Source organism: Cololabis saira, chromosome 2 (assembly GCF_033807715.1).
Source record: "Cololabis saira isolate AMF1-May2022 chromosome 2, fColSai1.1, whole genome shotgun sequence".
NCBI classification, from domain to species: Eukaryota; Metazoa; Chordata; class Actinopteri; order Beloniformes; family Belonidae; genus Cololabis; species Cololabis saira.
This window is the reverse complement of record NC_084588.1, coordinates 33,512,425-33,526,708: the sequence shown is the minus strand read 5'-3', so window position 1 is coordinate 33,526,708 and position 14,284 is coordinate 33,512,425.

Below are 14,284 nucleotides of genomic sequence, written 5' to 3'. Positions count from 1 at the left end.
CGACGGAGTATTAGGGCCAAACTAAGACAAAAAAAAATTGGAAATTACGAGAATAAACTCATAATATTATGAGAATAAAGTCGTAAAATTACGAGAATAAAGTCGTAATATTATGAGAATAAAGTCATAATATTACGAGAATAAAGTCGTAATATTATGAGAATAAAGTCGTAATATTATGAGAATAAAGTCGTAAAATTCCAAGAATAAAGTCGTAAAATTCCGAGAATAAAGTTGTGACATTACGAGAATAAAGTCGTAATGAATAAAGTGGTAATTTATGAGAATAAAGTCATAATATTATGAAAATAAAGTGGTAATTTATGAGAACTCCTAACAGGAAGAGCAGTCTTCTCCCTGTGTTAAAATGAAGAATATTGAGCATCTTGTGAAGTTATATTTATATATTTATAATATATTACTACTTTATTCTCGTAATATTACGACTTTATTCTCGTAATATTATGACTTTATTCTAATAATTTTACGACTTTATTCTCATTACATTATGACTTTATTCTCGTAATTTCCTTTTTTTGTTTTTTTGTTTGGCCCTAATACTCCGTCGTAGTTTTTCAAATCAAGGGTCTAAAATACATGAGCAAAGGCATCTGATGATATGTGGTCACAGTAAGTAATCCGGTCCCACAAAACCCCCCAACATTTACAAGATTTCATAATCAAGACTCCCGTTCACAATGAAGAATTGAATTTACACATACATTATCTGTACATGTTTGTTGTTTTTTTTTTTCAAACTGAATATTTAATAGAACGTATTGATGGGGGTACTTCCGCCGGGCTTTTGTCAACAGAGATGGAGTGAAGCTGGGACTGAGCCTTGAATGAATGTGACTGCTGTGAATGGAGGAGAGAGGACAGCACAGAGAGCTCCCATCTTCTGTCATAATTGTAAGACGTTTCCCTCCTTTTATGGCAGCAGCAATCATGTTCTGCTTTCTTAAACAGTGCAACCACACAGCCATGCTTTAGGTTTACACAGACGATCTCGGGGTATTTGTTACGATTTGAAATTCTCCCATTTTTATCATGACGGATTCACACGCACAAAACATTTGATGCTTTTTTAATGAGCATCTGCAGTTGAAAAGGGAAATAAAAGTCAAGTCTGTTTCCTTCAACCCTCATAATAATGTATATCTTTGCACTCAGCTGAGCCGTAGCGTCTTCATCTTACTGTCTGTCAGCGGCAGCACCTCGAGCACGGCCACTCTGTCATGGTATCTGTCATCCACTGGCATGAAGTTATCTCTCTGTCAGCACCCGCCTGCTTCACGTGAGCTATCACGGTCTTCGTGATGAGGTCTCCTCACCTGTCCATCCATCACAGCCAACACTCTCAGTGGCATCACCGGCTGGCTGCATGTTTGTCAGTAATTAGAAGGGAGGTGTTGAAAGTGAAACCATCTGTGTGCAAGCAGAACTCAGCAGTGAGTCCGATGACACGGGCTGGACAGTGAATTGATGACTGTGAGTGAGTTAAGGCTCTTCAATATGTCTATGTCTGTAAGTCACTGTATCATATGAACATTGTACAGAATGAATGCTACCATTAATTAATGATGAATAGGAAAAGACATGAAGCAAGTGGTCAGCTAAAGCTTGAAGGACTCGACTTGAGGACGCTGCACTGTTGCATGCAAGGTTGCACCACAAGCCCTTCAGTTGTAGGGTGGTCTCTGCAGTCACTCCACCGCTCTGCCAGTTTGAATGCTCTTAATAGAGCGAGATTTAAGAAAGACTTTTTAGATTTGTGTACATGTGCATGCCTACTTGTGGGTCACATGTGGATGTGTGCAGAAATCTGACTGAATCAATGTTCTCCCCACTGTCTTCTTCTTCATGTGTGTTCCACGTGTTGCAGCCACATTTCAGCAAATATTTATACCGCGTGTAAAACACTCTTGATCTCTCTCCCCTGTTTACTCTCCTGTTCTTTCTCTTCGCTGACTCTCACTCTGACCCTTTTTCATCACAACCGAGAGTGACAGGAGGGAGGGGACACAAAGTTAAGGGGGCAGAATAAGACCAAGTGAACGTGGAGCGAGGTCAGGGCTGGAGAAAAAAGCACGGGGAGAACCCCTATGTGGAAGAGAGAAGCGAGTGTTCGGAGTGATGGATGACTTGTCATCTGACAGAAATCAAAAGCTCGCAAAAGCACATAGACCAGTCGTGCAAGGAGGCCCATTGGGCTAATTGTGGAGTAATTTGACATCTGTTGACATCTGAAAATGTGTTAACTACTATTGAGAGACACGGAGACAGAGAGGTTGGGTGGGTAGGTTGCGGGGCGGGGGTGGGTGGGTTGTAATGATCCTTGCTTGATTTCTAAATGAAGCACATGCCGCGGACCAAGCAGGGCGCACACGCCTCTGAAAATGAGGACAAAAACATCCAGATCCAGTTACAGGACCGAGTACTGCATTTGTGGCCTTTGTCATCAGCTCAGCTGCATTTAAACGCGGCATGATCAATGGGGTTAGTACGATGACATCCAACCTGAAACATGAAGTAATGAAAGTAATGTGTTGCTGAAAAGAATGAGCTTTGTTGCTGGGTGGCCCGCTGGACCCTCACACGCGCACGCACGCACGCACGCACGCACGCACGCACGCACGCACGCACGCACGCACGCACGCACGCACGCACGCACGCACGCACACACACACACACGCCAATGCCTCTTCCTCATCTCTGTTCATTTACTTATGTTTATTACTTCACAGTCTTTTTGTCCATCATCTAAAACCATAAGAATTAGTAAAACATTTTTTTTAGGATTACTATAGTTGCTGTTGTAAGTATCAGCAGCTGTGTGGCATGGAAAGAAACACATCAAGCATTTTATAGATACCTGTCATCAGATATATGGAAGATTTCTATTAAACTAACTGTTAAATTATTAAAATCACAATAAAAAAAAACTACTTTCACGACTGCATTACAAAGAATTATTCATGGGTTATTTTTCAATAACTGGCATTTCAAAACTGCTAACGGGGTGCTAACACGTCTCCAGCTGTGAGGAGTCCTTCAACTTTACCTTCACATTCCTTTCAGTGTAAAGGCGGCTGTTCTCCGCTTATGGAGGGGAAACAGAGCTGGTAGCCAGATTCCTCTGCAGTATTTTGGCAAAAGCCATGGAAGAGGCCTTAGGGTTATTACTGAGGCTGGCACGAGAGGTTGAAGGATATCTGCTAACACTCTGCTATTATTCAGCAAGAATGAACACAGCGATTGCCTGACTGTAATCACAGCGGTAGTTTTATTCACTTTTAAATGGCAGCTGTCAAAATAGTTCTTTTAGCACAAAATAGTCAGGCCGCTTACGCATGTTCCAGCTCTTTGCCAGTAAATGAATTGCTGCGCATTGTGTGCTCCGGGCATTTGCGCGCTCCCTCACACCCTGCACACGACCTTGTAACAGATCTGTCAGAACGGCTTTGCTCGTTTCTGTGCAAACTCATGTTGAACAGCTGACTCAAGTGAAGCAGCGCACAGGAACTCAAGACAAACAAGAGAAAATCTGAGCGAAAGGGATGCTGCGGGCAGATGAGGGCAAAATGGAAAAGATGATATGAGGCACAGCAGAGGGACGAGGAGGGGGAAAAAAAAAAAAAAACGAAGAAAAGCTGTCCTCTCTGTGCACCAGTGCATGACATCACAACCCTTCCAACTTCCATTAAGGCCTAATAAATGGTGGGCTAACGAGGCCGACTGGGTGGGAAATATGGGAGGAGGGAATACGGGGTGGGGTGCCCTGCCATCCCAAGTCTCTGTCAACCCCTTCAAGAACACTTGAAGGAGGGGGCAAAGTGGAGAGGGGGTCTGTAGCAAGGCAAGGGTGGAAGGAGTTTAAAAAAAAAGAAAAATTCTCGGCCCATTAGAGAAATCAGGCCGGGACTCTAAAAACACCCTGAGAGCAGAGCGGCCGAGTGGCCCTGGTGTAAACATACAGTGGGTGGTAGCCCCCGAGCGCTCTGACAGCCAACAGCGGCCATGATGGATCTATGGAGTTATCTCATTTTCCAATGTTTTAATTAGAGGCCAGGCTGTGAGCCTCGGCAGCTGGCTCTGCTGTACTGACTCTTGCGGCCTGACAGAGAAAAATGTTCACTAATACTGCCGCCAAGTTCAGCCTGAAAGAGGAAAAAAAATTAAGGAGTAAAAAGAACTTTTGGGGTCAGTGGTTATGTTTACTGTGCAAGTTGTGATTTAATCAATAATATTGTCTAATATTCAGAATTCATTTCCGTGCATTTTTAATAGTGTGCTTTGAATTCCTACCTCAATTTAAATAATAGAGAGCCATGCACAAAATATAGATGAGAAAATAAAATACCCATATTTACAGCTAATTAGAGCCATGCATCTTCTATGACAATGATAGGATGAGTTTAGGTATCAGGTATCCGTCCACAAAATGGTCTGGCGTGCAACTCATTGTGCACCATATTATTAGGTGGCACTCTCAAGCCTGTAATCCAGCAGGGCACTGCACTGTTGGTGAAGGACAAGATGAGAGACAAAAGACAACAAAAAAAAATAAAAAGAAACTGGAGCGAGCTCACACAATAATACAAATGCAGACGGGAAGTTTTTATGTGCACGTGTGCAATTAAAGATAAACTGACCGACACAAAGCAGGTTTGGTGAATTTAAATAGTTTTAATGGTTTTCACTTAACCTTCAGAAATATAATTTATTGTATTTTCCACATGTAGATGAAATGTCTCAAAAACAGTTCTGTAATTTCAGGATCTTTTGCTGCTTCAGCAATCAGGTTTTTCTACAGTTGTTCTGTCATTTTAAGATTTAATTTAAGGTTTACATGGATACAGAGAATTAAAGGCTGAGTGGAAAGAGACTTTGACTGTGATCCTTTTTTTTTTTTTGCTTTTTATGTTTAAAATCTGTTTGTACCCAGCTGAAAATGTTATAAATTAAACAATCAAAATATAGATTTAATTCATTTTAAAAACTGTAACCTTAAATTTTAATTTGAAGTTAATGATCCATGTATCTGTTCTGTGTCTGAAAGTATTACCATTTGATAAACCTTTCCAAGTTAACAAAAAGATTAGTTTTATTGTAATAATAATAATTTCTCTCTGGATCTCTACACATTAATGCAACAGCTGTTTCATGTATATTTCAGTCAGGCATGAAAATCCTAATTTAGACATACAGACAATTAAAAGAAGCGGTAATGAATATTCTTTTTAAAAAAGGAAAGTTTTTCCTCTAATTAGAGCATGAACAGAGGATTTGTCACAATGAAATGTGTACAGGTATGACAAGGCTTTATATGTAGGATATGCATTGCCCTCCTATCCTTGAGGAGGAATAGAAAGAATCTGCAAACACCACTGCTGCTTTACAGCTCGGTGGAAATGAGGAAAATAACATCATATCACTGTTTACTCTCGGCCCCTGGCTTTGCTGTGCCATTCACCATTTCCCCTGTTTAGGCTATGTCTTATTATAAGACAAAGGAAAAATTGAAATTCACCCCCATAATAGCATTTTAGATTTACTTTGTCGAATATTGCAGTGCCTTGCACTAAGAAAAGGAAGGTTATTGTAAATGTGAGTTTATAGAAGGAAAACATTTCACAAAAGAGTACAGCACTGGCTACATCAAATATAACAATATAACATCAGATAATTCCAGATACAGGCAAGCATGTACAGACACAAGTAAGATTAACCAGTGTGTTGTCATGCCACAATTACATTGTTTTTCAGATGCCTAAATCAACTACGATGCACTGTAAAAAGTTTAACGACGTAATTGTGCGGTTTCAAGTTGCTCGCCTAAGGTAAGGCAGAGTTAAATGTTAAAAGTGGGTTCATTGAAATAATGCTGCACTGAGCAGGATGCTCAGTTAACATCTAGCATTAACCATCATCACCACCTGCAAGAACCACTACTGCAAGCTAAAAATGATAATAATAAAAATATGTGCAGTGACAAACACTAATCAGGGCTCCAATGTTCCATTAAATCTGAATCTGGAAACTGTATTGATCGTAATTGACAGAAGGAACATTAGATTAAAGTCCGGACGCCATCAGCTCAGTAGTGCAGCTGCACAATATAGTGATAACTCAATGAGGTCAGTGATAATCACATACAACTGTTAGCCCATTTATTGTTTTAAGATATATGGTATTTCAGAGTGGTAGAAAGTGATGGCGTTAGTGACATGATGCTGTACCTGCGACTGAGCTGTGGTGAAACGTACCAACTAGATGGTGTTTCTTTGACAATTGTGGGCCAGTCTTGTAGCTCAAAGTAAAGAATGAAGCGAAACAAGGACTATGAAAAAGTACACTTTGCTAAAAAAAGAAAAAAGGAATGTGAAAACATGCTTACAAGTGCTCACATGTAACCTCACCGGTTGTATTATCTGTCCTAACCTCTACCACACGCTGAACTTTTCTTTTGGCACCAATCACAAACTTGTGTCTTGTTCGCTGGAGCGTGGCTTTCTCTCCAGTCCAGGTCAATGTAATCTCCATCAAACTGTGCCGGTTTCTTCATTTCTGTCTCCTCCTCTAGCTCCTCCTCCTGCCCTCTGCCTGTTTAAAATGAACAGCTGCCTCTATAGTAAGATGGCAGGGTGTTATGACAGCACGCTACTGTTAACTGTGTTTGGTTTGGGAGGACACGGGAACACACACATACTGACAGTCTGTAAAACACATCCAGACACAAGGACAGTGACATCTTCATCTTCTAAACTGGCACACACCAAACACACGTACACAGGTCCACACATATGCACGCGTGTCTATCTGGCATCAGCTTTCCCAGATGGAGTTTGCCCCCCCCCCCTTCCTTGCATGAAGCCATATTTTGACTGTTTATTCACAATTCTTCCATATCTGGCCAGTGTTAAGTCTACTCTGCTCCACGAATACATTCAGAAACATGATTAAAGTGGGAGTACAGTGTGTGCTGCATGTGCCAGTGGAGTATCACTGCAGTGGAGTGTGTGTGTGCGTGCCTTGGGTCAAGGCAGGAGGACTTTCACAAGCGCTGGTCAAGTGCAAACATGTCCGTGAGGCCACTAACTGGAGAACTCTTTGACCTGCGCAGGTGGGTGCCGTTCTCCGAAGTGCATCCTGCCTCCTCGAGACATTTGTTTGTACACATGATGAGTTAGTGTTCGCTGCAGCAGGATGTTTGGGACCTGAGCATTTGTGAGTAGTGCACATGAGTGCGTGGGCTGTTGATGTGTGTATGCATTTGCACCCAGACGTTTACCGGCAGAGTTTGCAATGCCTTTAAAAGTCGTGCTAACCCTCTGAATTAAAGGCTTCCATTGAGAATAGGGAATCTGTCATTGTCTGAAATTACCTCCTTTGGTCATTTAATATGCAGTAAACTATAGTCGCTGCTGAGAAGGGGGCATAAACACAATTAAATCTTAGAGGTTGAGGAAAAATGAAATGGTCGACAGTGCGGAGCTTCATTGCACTATTGTCTTCCACTTCTACACATTCACTTTTTCCACATTTAGCAGTGGCCGCTTTGATGCATGCAGAAAGAATGCAGGGTGAGTAATCACAGGGGGAGCAGGAGGAGGATGGAGAGGTGGATTACACTGATGAACTAAGAGGTGATGGAGACGATTAAAGAGGCCACAGAGTGAGAAAAGATGGACATTAAAAAAAGGAAAGAAAGGGAGGATAGAAACCTAGATCAGGAGGGGAAAAAAGAATGTAACAGGGACCTCCCTGGTTGTCGTTACGCTGTGTGCGATCATTTGGGTTGATTTGGATTAATGCTTTAATTGGGAAATGCACACAGACCGTTAACATCTGTATCCCATAGTAGTGGAGTGGCCGCCAAGACAAACCAGTGCTGCGTCAGAGTGACAGATCCTCCCAGTAACAAGAGTATTCAAGCAGGGGTTTGATAGCAAAATAGCCCAGGTTCTGGACTTTTGGACCCCAGGTGACTAAAGCTGCACTGCCAGCCCAAAGATGTCATCACCATCCACAAAGAAGCTCTCTGAAGCAAAGAACTGGAGAATTGCATGATGAAATTATTACATTTCTAAATATTTCCATGATGCCCATCATTGCCCATAAGTGCATACAAAACAAAACAAATCCCATTGTTTTATCAATTTTGGCAAAAAGACTCATGGAGGTGCAGGAAAGAAAGTAAATAGAATTTTAAAAGAACTTGTTTACCTCATATTAAATACTATACTATACAAGATAGCTACATCAATCTATCTGACTGTTAAAACACTCCTGATATCTTTATTTGGAGTGAAATCTGTCTCTAAAGCATCATTGTAAGTACAAACTTGATGCACGCATGACAAGGAATTAAGACACAATAATATAAATTAAGCTTTCAGTACTGGATGTCTAACTTTTCTCTGGCGTTTCTCTTCTGCTGGCCATGCAGGTATTTGTGACAAAACACAGCAGTCAAATTTGAGCTGAACCTCCTGAAATGTACAAGATTACCAACTAACACATATAACAGGGTTTTTTTCTTCACTAAGTACATCAGTTTTGCACTAAATGACTATGCATTAGTTGTTGGTTTTATCTATACGAGTTTCGATTGCCAGCATACAGTAGTTAAACATGGCATGATGGATCCATTTTGCCAGACTGTACGGCAGCTTCAAGCTCATGCCGTACGGCCGTATATCCACTACACCATGAGATACTTCACATGCAGAAGCACCGCTTCATCTTTTCTTGTGTACATCAAAAATTCAGATTACAGCCATCTGAGATTTCTTTAAACTTTGCTATTTTGTTGTAATTTATAAAGTAACAATCCCTAGCACACAAAAGTACCTCGGCTCTCACCCTTTGCTACCTTCCTCCGTGGTTTTTAATGCAGGAGGAAGTTTTTGCCTGGGTTCCCTCCGGGTACTCCGTCTTCCTCCCACAGTCCAAAAACATTAGGTGATGATTCTAAATTGCCCGTAGAAATGGGTGGGTGGATGGATGGATGGATGGATGGATGGATGGATGGATGGATGGATGGATGGATGGATGGATGGATGGATGGATGGATGGATGGATGGATGGATGGATGGATGGATGGATGGATGGATGGATGGATGGATGGATGGATGGATGGATGGATGGATGGATGGATGGATGGATGGATGGAGTTTTTGCATAATCCATTCTGATATAAAATGTATTTATATAGCATTTTTCACAGCGAACGCTCACAAAGTGTTTCAGATAACAACACAAAAGTTAAAAACATAAAACAGATACACAAAGAAAATATAAACCATAAAAGCACAAAACCAAGACAATACCAACAGACAGAAACAGATAGAAAATCACTATGACCCCTTACTAAAAGCCTGCTTGTACAGGTATGTTTTAAGATGTTTTTTTTTAAATGTCCACAGTAGCTTAGTTCTTTTTGCACAACCCATTTTTAAGCTCTCCATTACGCAATATCTCATCCCACAACTATAGACCGTTTCCATTGTATCTGTTTTGTCAAAGGTTCTTTAAGGATTGGTGAACAATCAACTGAAAGACTTCCTGAACACAGATAACATTCTTTCTTTTTTTTTGTCTGCACACATATTAATGGTTAATACCATGCTGGTAAGAACCTAAGGCATACAGTATATATGTGCACTGTTAATATACAATAAATTTTTATTAATATGTCACATATATTTATCTTATTAATATATATATATATATATATATATATATATATATATATATATATATATATATATATATATATATATATATATATATATATATATATATATATATATATATATATATATATATATATATATATATATTTATATATACATACATACATACATATATATATATATATATATATATATATATATATATATATATATATATATATATATATATACACATATATACGCATACATACGCATACACATACATACACATACAAACCCAGTTGTTTTTTTTGTTTTTTGTTTTTTGGGGGGGAAGGGGGAGGGGAGGTCCCGTGTCCTGCTAATCCAGGACACGGGAACACATGGAGGCGCATGTCGAGCACTGGAAATCTGTAAAAAAAAAAGAACAGAACACACACGAAGCAGGCACAGAACCGGCAGAAACACGAGCAGCAACCGTCCCAGGTCCCGAGACCCAATCACAACTAAGCTACGATTAACTAACCCCCAAAACTACAGATGCAGGTGAATGGGCCGGTGTATATGTCTATGTGTGTGTGATAACATTCTTTCTTCATATCTTCATATCAGTTTGGCATTAGGAAACAACACTGCACCATTACAGTGCAGTACAGCATCATTAAATCCATCCATCCATTATCTATACCCGCTTTATCCTTTGCAGGGTCACGGGCCTATCCCAGCAGGGGTTACACCCTGGACAGGTCGCTAGTCTATCGCCGGGCCACATATACAGACAAACAACCAGACACACTCACACTCACACCTAGGGGCAATTTAGAATAATCAATTAACCTAGCATGCATGTTTTTGGACTGTGGGAGGAAACCGGAGCACAGGGAGAACATGCAAACTCCACACAGAAAGACCCTGCTGGGCCTGGGAGTCGAACCGGTGACCTTCTTGCTGTGAGGCAACAGTGCTAACCACTAAGCCACCATGCTGCCCATCATCAATCAATTTAAAAAAAATTAGTACTGCTCTTTTTATTGATCTTTCAAATGCCTTCAACACTGCTAATCATTGCATCCTAACGCAAAGGCCCATAAATGTTGGGGCTGGTTTGAAAATGATCTTGATGGTATGATGGTAGTCTATCTAGCGTTTTAGATGTTACATCAGCCGTTCCACAATGTTCTGTATTGGGTCCACTTTTATTTATTATTTATGTCAACAACCTGGGTCAAACTATTTCAAATACACCATTTCATTTCTATGCAGATGATACTTGGTTTATTGTTGTGGTGCTACCCTTATTCAAGCTGTCACAAACTTGCAGTCCTGACTGCTTGATTTTAAATTAGTGCTGAATGACACCAAAACTAAAGCTATGATGTTTTTTTTTATTTTTAAATGAGGGAAATTGACTCTCCTCCTAACATTAAAACCCTGCAGGGCAGCTATATTTAGCTTGTGGCTCAATACAAGTATTTACGTATTTTAATTGATAAATTAAATTGATAATTGATTGTTTAACTTTCAAGTTACATATTGAAAACCTTGTTAAGAAACTTACTGTAAGCTTAAACTGGGCTTTTATTATAGGAATAAATCCTGTTTCTCCTATCTTGCTGGAAAAAAGCTATTCAAAGTTATTTTCCTCCCTTTGATTGACTGTGGTGACCTGTTGTGTATGCATACCTCTGTTCAGTCCTCATGCTCTCTGGACACTGTACCTATGCCTCAAGGTTTGTGACCAGCTGCAAAGCCCTCACTCACCACAGCACCCTTTATGCCAGAGTTCAGTGGCCATCCCTGTATAAGTCTATACGTAGACTTTCACATTGGAATTATTTTATCTATAAATCCATTCTCTGTTTGCTTATCTCTTTGTAAACTTTGATTATATTTCATTAAAGTTGAGTAACTGTTTTCTGTGCTCCATTTCGTTTTACTGACAGTCCACAAAACTCACACTGAACTTGGCAAAAAGGCTTTTAAATTCTCTGCCCCTGAGGCCTGGAACAGCTTACAAACTGACTTAAAACTGCAGGAGCTGGTCGCAGTTAAAACTTTTAAAAGTGTCTTAACAAACTTGGAGGCTGACTCAATAGGTGTCTGGAACTGCTTGTCCAGCTAACAATGCATTCATGTTTCTTTTGCCCTTTTAGAATTATGATATTTTATGTTTTATACTACATGCTTTATATTGTATATTCTTGAATGGTTGTTTTAATGGTTGTGATTATTGCCTGTAATGGAATCTGGGCTGCTGCTGTCTTGGCCAGGGCTCCCTTGAAAAAGAGATCTTCTAATCTCAATGGGACTTTCGTGATAAAATATAGGTTATAATAATAATGTGAGGGATTTGTCGCACATAGTAGATATTAGCCATGAGTCTTTTCGTGCTGGACAGTCTCGTATTCCAGTCACTAGTAGCCATATCCATATCCTTATTAAAAAAATAGGTTAAACCTGCATTACAGCAAACTGAGACTTAAAAAGGGTCTAAGCTGATGTTTGACAGTGCCAGAGTTCTGCCTGAATGAAGTATTATACTGTCAGGGTTAATGCATCTCACACAGAACCAGCTGCAACTTCCAAGGACCATGTTAGGAAAAATATGGTGCTTTAAAGCCATCTGTCCAGGTTGTGGATAAAAGTTTATCATCAGCGATGTCTGAATTAAGTATGTGCCTTTGAACAATTACACAACATGAAAAGCAATTTGGTGCTCCTTTCATGCTGCACAATAAGACATGACATTAACAAAATCTAGCCCGCCGCAGTGGTGTTATGGTGCAGTTTGCTGGTCCCTGGAGTCTCATGAGTTACAGAGACGAAGCAGTGAAGATGATTCTGTACTTTGTTTTGTAAATGCCATGTACAACATCAGCCCAGTACAGAGTAAATGAGTATAAAATCCATGAGCCCACACAATTTCTACAGACAATTGTGAGAAAGGGCTTTCGTTGCGACACGCTGTAGCAGCCAGACTGCCACAGAACAATGCAAGGCTACACACCCTGTCTATGTAACTCGGTGACCCGTGGGACCCCTGGACCCCAGAGTGCCTCTCTGACCCAGACTGGGTCCCTACTACACCAATCCAGCGTTGACCCCCATTCATTTGGACCCGACCCTTCTTATCAAGTCTGCCAGTTTTGGCTTGCAGACATGAAGCCCCCCCCCTCCCTCCTCACTCCACTCTGTCCCAGCCATACACATGTCAAATATTTCTAGCCTCCTTGTCGTGCATTCACACACATCTGAAACCTCATGCTGTGGGAAACTCCTGATGGACAAAGAAAAGAGCAAACTCACATGTAGAGGCAGGAGGCTGTGTCAAGTGTCAGGACATAAAGCCAAAAAATCAGACTTTGCGCAGGGTGATTAATACAGCCAAAAGCTCAGGCTTATAGGCCACAGAGTCCAGAAGGCACCCTCTCCAAGTTCACAGCAATAATGCTCACACAAATACTCACACGAGACATCCAAAACGGCTTTCGTGACTGCTTCCTGCGGTCACTTGTACAGTTTCACATTCAACCCCATTGCGTTTGATCATGCAAGCCTGCAACATACTCACATCACCATAGCTAATTAACATTGAATGGTGAGACGAGACACTTACATGCACACAAGCACACTTTGGTGAGTAAAGTTTATACCTCCCTGGCACAAAAAGCATGCTGCAATATGATTCCATATACTCATGTATGGATTAGCAGGGCTGTCTGTCAGTTACACACTTGCGTTTTGGTCGGGTACCACACACAGCAGAGGCTAAGCAGCAACATGCACAATCTCCCTGTGGAGGACAACACCTGAGCTCTGAGAAAAAGGGAGGTATGATTGGATATGAAAAGGAAAACAAACATGAAACATAAATGCTCCTTTATTCGGTGAATGGGACTAGTAACAGCTCATTAAACGGCAACACATTCTCATTCCCAACTCGTCCCAATACTGACACTTGCTCAAGAGCCCTTTGTGTCGGTTTCCAATGTACTGACTACTCTTTTACATTCAGTTAGTTGGCCCACGAAGAACTGCAGTAATTCCACTCTCAAGTAAGGGACTAATGTTAAGGCCAACCTTGAGACTGCTGTTTTTTGCTTCCTGCATTTATTCAACCTTCATTTTGAATTTGTTTGCTTTACTACTGTAACACTTTGTTACACAGTAAGAGTACGTGCTTAAGGCTAAAGGCTGATTTATGATTCTGCGTTAAACCTAAAAGCCTTCAATTTTTTCAAAAGCTGACCATGCACCTTATAATCCGGTGTCCCTTATATATGGATCAATATTGAGCCGCAACAGGTCTCGCAACTACGGTAAGCAGCAACCAGGCCTGGACTGGCCATTGGGAGAACAGGGAGTTTATTGTTAGACAGCTTTTCTCCACAAATTCAAGGTCAAGATCACAATAATCTTCCAATTTAGAACTAAAATATTAAAGAACTAACACAAATAAAATACACTTCAATTAGATACTTAGTTGTTTTTTTTTTTTGTCATTTATTTTCCCAAGCCACTCGGAGCCACAGTATAAGGATGAGAGAGCCGGATGCGGCTCTGGAGCTGCGGGTTGCCGACCCTTGGTCTAATGGATGCAGAAC